At 34.7% G+C, this 10000-nt stretch overlaps 1 protein-coding gene across 1 annotated transcript in view; it reads left to right on the top strand.

Moving 5' to 3' along the window:
• LOC113827957 (uncharacterized) overlaps positions 1–10000 on the top strand; it is a 36478-nt gene that overhangs the window by 132 nt on the left and 26346 nt on the right. Inside the window, exon 1 of the mRNA XM_070118788.1 lies at positions 1–19. This exon is cut by the window's left edge and continues 132 nt beyond it. The gene's annotated coding sequence lies outside the window, so the exon portion shown is untranslated. The remainder of the gene's footprint in view (positions 20–10000) is intronic.

Genomic DNA, 10000 nt, shown 5'->3' with positions numbered 1-10000 from the left:
CTGACGCACTGTTGCTCAGGTGAGGTCGCCTACCTGGTAACAGCGAGGTTTTCGGCGTCAGGTTTGCAAGCGTAAGGGATTCTGTCGACGTGACCGTGCGAGTCTGGGATTGTTTCGTTGGCCTTATTTTTTTCTTTGTCTTCTTGTTCTTTATCGTTATTTCGGGTTGGTTGCTAAGACTGGGTTCTGGTGTGTCGTTAATAGAGTTGTCTTCGTAAGGAGTTTGAGGGTCTAAGGGCTTTCTGTAGGTCATTTGACAGGTAGAAAAAGGAATTCAAGTCCTAGCCAGGGAAGGAGGAGGAGAATTACGTATGACTAGAGTCCTCAGTCGAAGAGCTTAAGAAGACCCACTGGCGAGGCGATTAGAACCACTTCCACAGTCAACAAAAATAACTATCTTCCTCCACAGAAGCTCATTCAGGAACAAATAACTCGAAGATGTGAACATGCTTTAGGAGACAGCACCTAGGGGGGCGGGGGGGTTCCGTAGAGTGAAGGAGGGGATACAGCAGATACGTAGATAACGGAAGAGATACGGTAGGGCTGTGAGACGCGACATGTGGTCCCATTGATAAAAAGATTTTCGTGGGAATCAGTGTTTCAATTAACGGTAGGATGATAACGGGATGGAAATGCACCGGGATTTATATGTCAAAGCTATTATGTCCTTCTTATGCACCGGGATCTGTACTCGGAGGGGCAAAAACAGACTGTTCTTTCTAGTAATACCAATACTGCAAAGATGTAAGCTTCAAATTTTCACGGTGTAATGTCAAACATACGTCATAAACCAAACTTTTTTACGATAATTTCTTTCGATCCTGAATGTTTACCATAAATCGGTTTTCTTAAATGATTATGGACTTCTTATCGTACATTTTACTTAAGCTTATGAGTATTACACCTCGCACAGATATATTTTCCAAGCTGTAAATGATTGAATTTTTAGAATTCCATGTATATAACCGATGTAGTATTATTAGTATTATCGTGTAAAAAAGTGACTCTTTGCTATTTAGAATTCCATATACACAACGGATAGAGTATTACTAGTATTATCGTGTATTTAAGCCCCAATTGACTATTTGCTATTTAGAATTCCATATATGTAAGGGATAGATTATTAATAGTATTATCGTGTAAAAAATTGACTCTCTGCTATTTAGAATTCCATAGAAATAAAGGATATAGTATTATTAGCATTATCGTTTATTAAAGCCCCAATGCGCAATCTTTGACATTTAGAATTCCATATATATAACGGATAGAGTATTATAAGTATAAAGGATAAAGTATTATTAGTATTGCTACATAGAATTCCATATATATAAAGTATATAGTATTATTAGTATTATCGTGTATTTAAGCCCCAATTGACACTGCTATTTAGAACTGCATATATATAAAGGATATATTTTTATTATTATTATCGTTTATTGAAACCCCAGGGCGGAATCATTGCTATTTAGAATTCCATATATATAAAGAATATAGTATTTAAGTATTATCGTTTATTTAAGCCCCAATTGACCCTTTGCTATTTAGAATTCCATATATACAACGGATAGGGTATTATGAGTATTATCGTGTATTAAAGATCCAATTAACTCTCTGCTATTTAGAATTCCATATATATAAAGGATATAGTATTATTAGTATTATCGTTTATTAAAGCCCCAATTGACACTGCTATTTAGAACTGCATATATATAAAGGTTATAGTATTATAAGTATTATCGTTTATTAAAGCCCCAATTGACACTGCTATTTAGAATTCCATATATATAAAGTATATAGTATTATTAGTATTATCGTTTATTGAAACGCTTTTACAGAATCTTTGCTTTCACGGGTAAATATACTATGCTAGTGATACTGAAAGATCTCTGTATCATCTTATGCTTACTCAACATGCTTTCACGCTTGCACGAATCGCTTGATACATACGTGCCAATGATTTATCAACGGGAGGAGCAGGTTCTACGAGGGTGAACTTTTGCAATTTATACCTCTTTTGAATACATATTTTTTCGGTTCAGATTTTTTGGTTGTCGTATCAACCGAGCGAAAAAATTAATCTGTTTGGGATATGAAGAGCAGAGTTTGGAAATATGTTAATGATGTTTTATAGATATATGATGCCTATAAGTAATGATAACAGTCATCATTAGTGCCTGTATAGGTCATCGTCATCATTATCATCATCACAATCACCACCACCACCATTATCCTCACCACCATCATTATCATCATCATTCACCATCAACATCATTATCATCACCACCATCATCGTCACCATCATCATCATCATCATAATCATAATCACCCTCATCACCACCATTACCATCATCATTATCACCATCATCATCATCATCATCATCATAATCATAATCACCCTCATCACCACCATTACCATCATCATTATCACCATCATCATCACCACCATCATTATCATCTGGTATTGGGTATTATCATTATTGTTACCATATTGCTGGTATTATTAATAATAGTATCACCGTTCTCACTATTGGTATTATAATTACTATAATTATTTCGAATGAGGGAGGTTCAACGCAATCTTGTCATTATTGTGATTAGTATTATTTTTTCATTATTTTTAGTTATTTTCATTATTTTAATTATTTTCATTATTTTTAGTAATTTTCATTATCATTTTCATTATTTTTAGTTATTTTCATTATTATTGATATTATCACCATTCTTATTATCAAGTTTGTTATTATTGTAGTATATTTGATGACGATGATGGTGATGATAATGATAACCCTATATTTTTTACATTATAATCATTAAAAGCATTATTAATGATGTACTTTACAATATACTAAATCGTGTGTGTGTGTGTTGTGTGTGTGTGTGTGTGTGTGTGTGTGTGTGTGTGTGTGTGTGTGTGTGTGTGTGTGTGTGTGTGTTCTGTCTATGTGTGTATGTGTGCACGAAGCGCCAATATGTCTAACCTAAACCGGACTCGTTTAAGATGAAACAGGCAAATGGGCGTTATAAGAGAGAGAGAGAGAGAGAGAGAGAGAGAGAGAGAGAGTGTGTGTGTCTGTGTGTGTGAGAGAGAGAGAGAGAGAGAGAGAGACAGAGACAGAGACAGAAAGAGAGAGATAGAGATAGATGTAAAATTATGTGAAATATGATAAATCCAAATTTCAATTCTCCAGCGTTACGAGCACTTGAATATCCGTGGTTTATAGTTTTTTGCTCGCAATAGATGTATCAACTGCAGTTTCAATAACATTTAACCTATCAGGCAACTCGTACCCATTGCTCAATATTAACGGGGAAGTTTAAGTTCCTCCGAGCTGACAAAGGCTGAAAATGCTTTATTCTGAAGAAAATTACTTGGTAGATTTTCTTACTTTGAGGAGAATATATAATGACATAATCCACTTAAATGTGTTTTTTTCGAAAATAAGAATAACTGTTTTAATACCACTCCTAGCAAGAGGGAAAGAAACTTAAACAATAATTCATGAACAACAGAAAATTGACAGACAATAGCAAGATTAGCATTCGTAAAAACTGATGGACAGATTTTAGAGGTCGCTGGGTAATGATATTTAGCACAAGCTTTTTCCTCTTCTTTCCATCTGTTTCATACTCGATAGCTGTGCATTAAATCTACGCTCTTTACACGCCTCGTTTTGACTTACTTCCTGCGCCATCTGGTAAAGGAAAAGACAAGAGAAATACCCTTTGTTTTCCTAACGTGTTCGAGATATTGATAACATCATTACCAATGAATTACATTTCGCATCCCTTCCATGTCTTTCCTAGTCTCTGACGTCACAAGGAGGGACATGTCTCTTTTTTTTCTTAATGTCTTCAAAGTAACGACATTAATGAATGAGTAAGCGTATTATATCCATTCTTGATCAGGAATCAGTCGCTATGACCTCAAAATGCTTGCTTGGGAGCCCGCGATGCATTCTAAGGCCGCCATCTTTACATCAACCCTCCCTCGACTTCCTGGTATTTCGACGCCATTTTTCTTTTTTTCTTTATTTTTCATCTTAATAATTATGGAATGCGTATAAATTGTTTAATTTTGTCCCCCGTCTTTTCGGTCTACGATATATACACTTAGAAAAGGAGAAAAGATTAATCACATTTTCTTTTTAGATATAGAAAGCATTTGTTAACGCGGGGATAGGGAGGATGAGTGTAAATGTTGTAGTTATCTGTTTCGTTAAATTTATGTAAACCCATACCTTGTTTTAAAAAGTTATTAAAAATACAACCTTCTGGATTGGTCTATAGGATATATTCTCATAATAACTTTAATACGAACAAACTCCCTACCTAAATGACTTTATTTTTAGGTTAGCACTGTTAAGAAAAGTAGTATTAGATTTTTTTTTTCTCTCTCTCGTTTATGATTCTCCACGAGTTTCACCCATGGTCGAATTCCCCCCCCCCTCCCCCCCTTCCCCTTCCTTTTGTTCCACCCTCACACAGTCTTAAAATTTTCATTCATAAGTTTTACATTATACACTGGCATTCCCGTTGTGTTTTTCCCGCCTTTTTTTAATCTCTCGTTTGGTCCGTTCTTTCTCCCTGTCTTTTTTTTCTTATGTCTTCTATTTCCTTTCATTCGGTCTTCGTTTTGCTTTTCTTGTGCGTTCCTTCTATGTCGTATTTTTTGTATTCTTATTCTGATGTTTATTTAGGTTTTTATTTTGTCTTTATTTTTCATTATTGACGTTTTCTCATTATCATTCCTTTTCTCTGACGTTCTTCATGTTTATCAAGCCTTCTCATTTATTTTCCTTTGTATCATCCTCTTGCATCGTCTTCCATTCCTTCTCTTCCTTCTGCATTTCTCTTTTTCTTCCTCCTTTGTAAATTATCTCATTCTTCTCATTTCTATCTTTCTTTTGTCAACACTCAACATCTATGTCTTCTTATTCGTCATTTCTCATTCCTTTTTCTGTTCTTAACCCCCGCTTCACTATATCCTTCTAATTCGACCTCCTCTATATACTCCTCCTGCAACATGCCTTATTTTTTTCCTCATTCTGTTGTCCTCACTTTTTTCAAATTTGCAAAATCCTTCACTCACCCCCCCTCCCTCCCTTCCCTCCTTCACCCACCTCCCTCACCCACCTCCCCCTCCCATCCCTCCCTCACCCACCATCCTTTTTCTCTTACTTCTTTAATATTTCTCATATTTGCTCCTCATTCCTCATTTCTCAGTTCTTTGCCTTTCTCATTTCCCCTCATTTCCTTTTCACATTTCTCCTCCTCATTTCTACAACATCCCCCAGTTTCTCATTCTCTCCCAATATTTCTTACATTCTCTTTCTTATTCTCTTCTTCTGTATTTAGCATTCTCATATTCCTCCTCATTCTATATTCCTCATTTCTTCCTTCATATCCCCTTATTTCCTCCTCATATTGCTCCTCATCCCACACACTCACAATCTCTCATTCTCTTCTTCATTTTCAAGAACTCCTCCCTCCCGCCCCTTTTATTTTCAACCTCATTTTCCTCCTTTGTTCTCACTTTTTTATCATCATCCTCATTCCTCCTCATCCCCCAATTTCTCATTCTTTTCCTTATCCTCCATCTTTCACACATTACCGTTTCTTCCCCTTTTATATTCAACATCCTCATTTTTCCTCTTCATTCCACGTTTCTAACATTTTTATCCTCCTTCTCATCCCCTCATTCTTCCTCATCCCAATTTCTCACTCTTTCTCATCCCTCCATCCTTCATACATTGCCCTTTCTGCCTCTTTTGCATTCAACATCCTCATTTTTCCTCTTCATTCCACGTTTCTAACATTTTTATCCTCCTCCTCATCCCCTCATTCCTCCTCACCCTAATTTCTCACTCTCTTCCTCATCCTCAATCCCCTCATTCCTCATTTTCTCCCTCATCCTCCATCCTTCAAACATTCCCCCTCCCCTCTTCTATAATCCTCCTCCCCCCCTTCCTCCCTCCTCCCTCCTCCTTCCCCCCCCTCCCCCTCCCTCCTTACCTCCCTCCCTCTACCCCCCTTCCTCCTCCTTCCTCCCCCCTTCCCCCTTCCTCCCCCCCTCTCCCCTCCCTCCTTCATCCTAATCACCCGAACGCATCCTCCAAGTCCTCCTCCTCACACCCAGGCCCCGGGAAGGACTGTGCCGGCTCCTCCGCCTCCTTATCCCCTCGGACTTTCAAGGTCATACTCCACAAGGACAGTTCCTACTCCATGATGCATTCTACCCGACGACTTCGCTGGGCACGATGTCTGTTTAACATGCATATTCGTCTCCCATGCATACAAGTATTCGAGTATTCGCATGCATATCTATAAAAGATGTCTGGCCATATACACTCGAGGAGATCGAAGGGGGTTGGGGTAAGAGGGAGGGAGGGGGGGGTGGTAGGGTGTGGGTGTCGGGTGGGGAACGTGGGATCATCGTATTTGAAAGGCTTTTAGGAAAATTGGATTTATTTTCCTTTTTCTTCTTGATCTCTCTATCTATCTATCTATCTGTCTGTATATCTCCATCTTTATCTATCTCTATCACTCCCTCCCTCCCTCTCTCTCCTCTCCTCTCCTCTCCTCTCCTCTCCTCTCCTCTCCTCTCCTCTCTCTCTCCTCTCTCCTCTCTCCTCTCTCCTCTCTCCTCTCTCCTCTCTCCTCTCTCCTCTCTCCTCTCTCCTCTCTCTCTCTCTCTCTCTCTCTCTCTCTCTTTCTCTCTTTCTTTTATGAGGGGTCAATGGTGCATTTGGTAATTTGGTGATTGTTGATGATAAATAGTCTGCTTATTAAAGGTAATAATTTGATAATTGACGCAATTAGTCGTGCTAACCTAGATTTTTAATTATCTAGTGAAATTATAATGAACTAGTCAGTGCTATCCCCATATTATACTTGAGATTCAAATATAGATCAGTATTTACTGTTAAATTCACATGAAACTTATACTTGTCTTCTGTAACATAATGAACTATTTAGTGTTCTCTTCCACGGTAAGTATGGAGTTTCTGGTTTAAATAAGTGGACGAGTTTTATATAAAAAGGAACTGTTATAATCAAGTTTTATTTATGCCAGATGTAAAAAGGATCTGTTGTAATCAATTTCAGTAGTCGGTATTATTTTTACATTAAACCGTGTTGAATGTGATCCGTTTCTTCTCGTTATTTTCATATCAGAGAGAGAATTGTTAATATTAATCGAAATAATTAGTTTTAAATGTGTAGATCGGATATAGAATAAGATTCTTTAACCTAGTGAATCTTCAACACTATACACCCTTTCTCAGTTTCTCGCTATTGCCAATTTTCGACTTTTACCATATATCTTTATCTTTATTATATTATCTTTATCTTAACTTAAATTGTTTCTCCATCATATTTTACCTCCCTCAGTTCCTCGCCATTGCTAATTTTCGATTTTAAAAGACCATTTAACCCAACAAGCTACTTAATACCCATCAAAATCATCTTTATCTGAACTTTTATCGTTTCTCCATCATAGTTTTTCTTTGTAGTGAAGCAATATTCTTTTTGTGTGTGTGTGTGTCCTCGCCATTGCTAATTTTCGACTTCAAAAGACCATTTATCCCAACAACCTACTTAATACCCATCAAAATCATCTTTATCTTACCTTATATCGTTTCTCCATCATAGTTTTTCTTTGTAGTAAAGCAATATTCTTTTTTTTTCTTTCTCGTGTCCGCTTAGCTCTCAAACAACCTTGGAATCTTCATTATTTCGCTTAACATGTACCTGCCTAATGGTTGTTCTGTTTGATGTATTTTTTGTTGTCGTTTTTCTTCATCTTCTTCGTTTATTCGCCCACGTATGTATGCAGACACATGCATACACACACATGTACGTATATGCACAAGCACACATACGGTCATACATAAACAATTAATATATACGCAAACATACATTCTTAACAGTATATACGTACATATACACAATATATATGCACACTTAAACAATATATACGCACACATACACTGTATATACGCACACATACACAGTATATACGCACACATACACAGTATATATATATATATATATATATATATATATATATATATATATATATATATATATATATATATATATATATGCACACATACACAATATATACACAGACAATATATATGCACACATGCACAATATATACGCACACATACATAATATATATGTACACATAAGTTCAAAGATATACGCACACATACATAATATATATGTACACATAAGTTCAAAGATATACGCATACATATACATACACACATATATGCGTATATACTTATGATTCCTAATTTGACAGTATCTATTAAGTTATTTAGACCTTTTTTTACTGCACAATTTCCATCCGTTTTTGTTGGTTCCCCTCTTCCTCTTTCTGCGTTTTTCTTCTTTTCCATCTTACTTTGACAGTATCTATTTAATTATACACAGGGACTTCAATAGACAGGACGGACTTCACTGTAAACCATGTATAATTACTTATGTTTTCTTTCCTAAGAAAATATTTGTACTTTATAGGCTTGGACAACATTGGTGATGACTTTTACTCCTTTTTAGATTAATATTCACCTGTAATGGTAATATTCTTATTGAGTTCATTTCAGTGACAAACATTTGATAATAAAAAATAAATAAAAAAAGTATCCCTTTCCTGGAGCTACTTGAGATTGAGTCTTCTTCATTACGTTGTAAATCTATTTTTTAAAAAGGAGCTAAATTTTTCACATGGATGACAACGATAGTAATTTTAGTGAAGAAAAACAAACCAGTACCTGTTCTTAAATTATACGGAATGTTCGTTATTGTGGTCGCCAGTAAACCAGATAAAAATACAGTTTTTGGCATTTCAGTCGATTATTCGGACCCAAGCAAGTGTTCAGTAAGATGATATATAAACGCGACACATTATATTGTCAATGAAGGAATTATTTCCCATACTAGGTATGATATACGCCTTTCTATCATATAAAATTAACTGAAAGAAGGTAAAACTCTAAGGAAGTCTCCTTCCTGTTTAGTTTACACATGGTTTTGACATTTTGTTAGTGTTCATTATTTTGTAAAGAGGGTAGGAATTATAGTAATTTGATACATGGAAAAATATACATCTTTGTGTTGTATTACCACCAAGCAATATATATGTATATTATGTATGATTATACGTATGCATATATATATATAATATATAAATATATGTATGTGTGTGTTTCCATATATATACATATATATACATATATATATATATACATATATATATATATATATATATATATATATATATATATATATATGATATATATACATCATATACATTTATATATAGGTATATATAGATATCTAGATATGTATGTGTGTGTGTGTATACAAACATAAAAAAATGATGTATTTCCACCATGCATCTATATATACATACATATATATGTATAGGCTATATATATATACATATATAGAGAGAGACATATATGTATATGTATATATATATATACATATATTTAGATAAATGAATATATATGTATATGTATATGTATATATTTGTGTACACACACACACATATATATATATATATATATATATATATATATATATATATATATATATATATATACATATAAACATATATATACATACATACACATGCATATATATACATATATCTATATGGATGTGTATAGATATATCAAGACCATATTATGACCTTTTGGGGCCACACTCAACCGAGTCATCCTGTATCTCTTCCGCATTTGTCTTGAATAAGCTTTTTACTCTTGATATAATTCACATAAAGAGCTGATTTTATAGACGTAACGAAATAGTCACATTCAGCTTTTTGTAAATATGAATAGATAAAAAAGTAAATAAATAAAAAATAAAAAGCGATGATGAACATTTCCATTTACCCCAAATTTTGACGACTGAGGAAAGTATATACATTCAACTTATCGTAAAAAAAATATATTTATATATGTAGAGATAGATAGATATAAATAGATAG

Source organism: Penaeus vannamei, chromosome 42 (genome assembly GCF_042767895.1).
Source record: "Penaeus vannamei isolate JL-2024 chromosome 42, ASM4276789v1, whole genome shotgun sequence".
Classification (NCBI taxonomy): Eukaryota; Metazoa; Arthropoda; class Malacostraca; order Decapoda; family Penaeidae; genus Penaeus; species Penaeus vannamei.
Note: the sequence above shows the minus strand (reverse complement) of the source record. Positions and strands in the feature narration are given on the sequence as shown.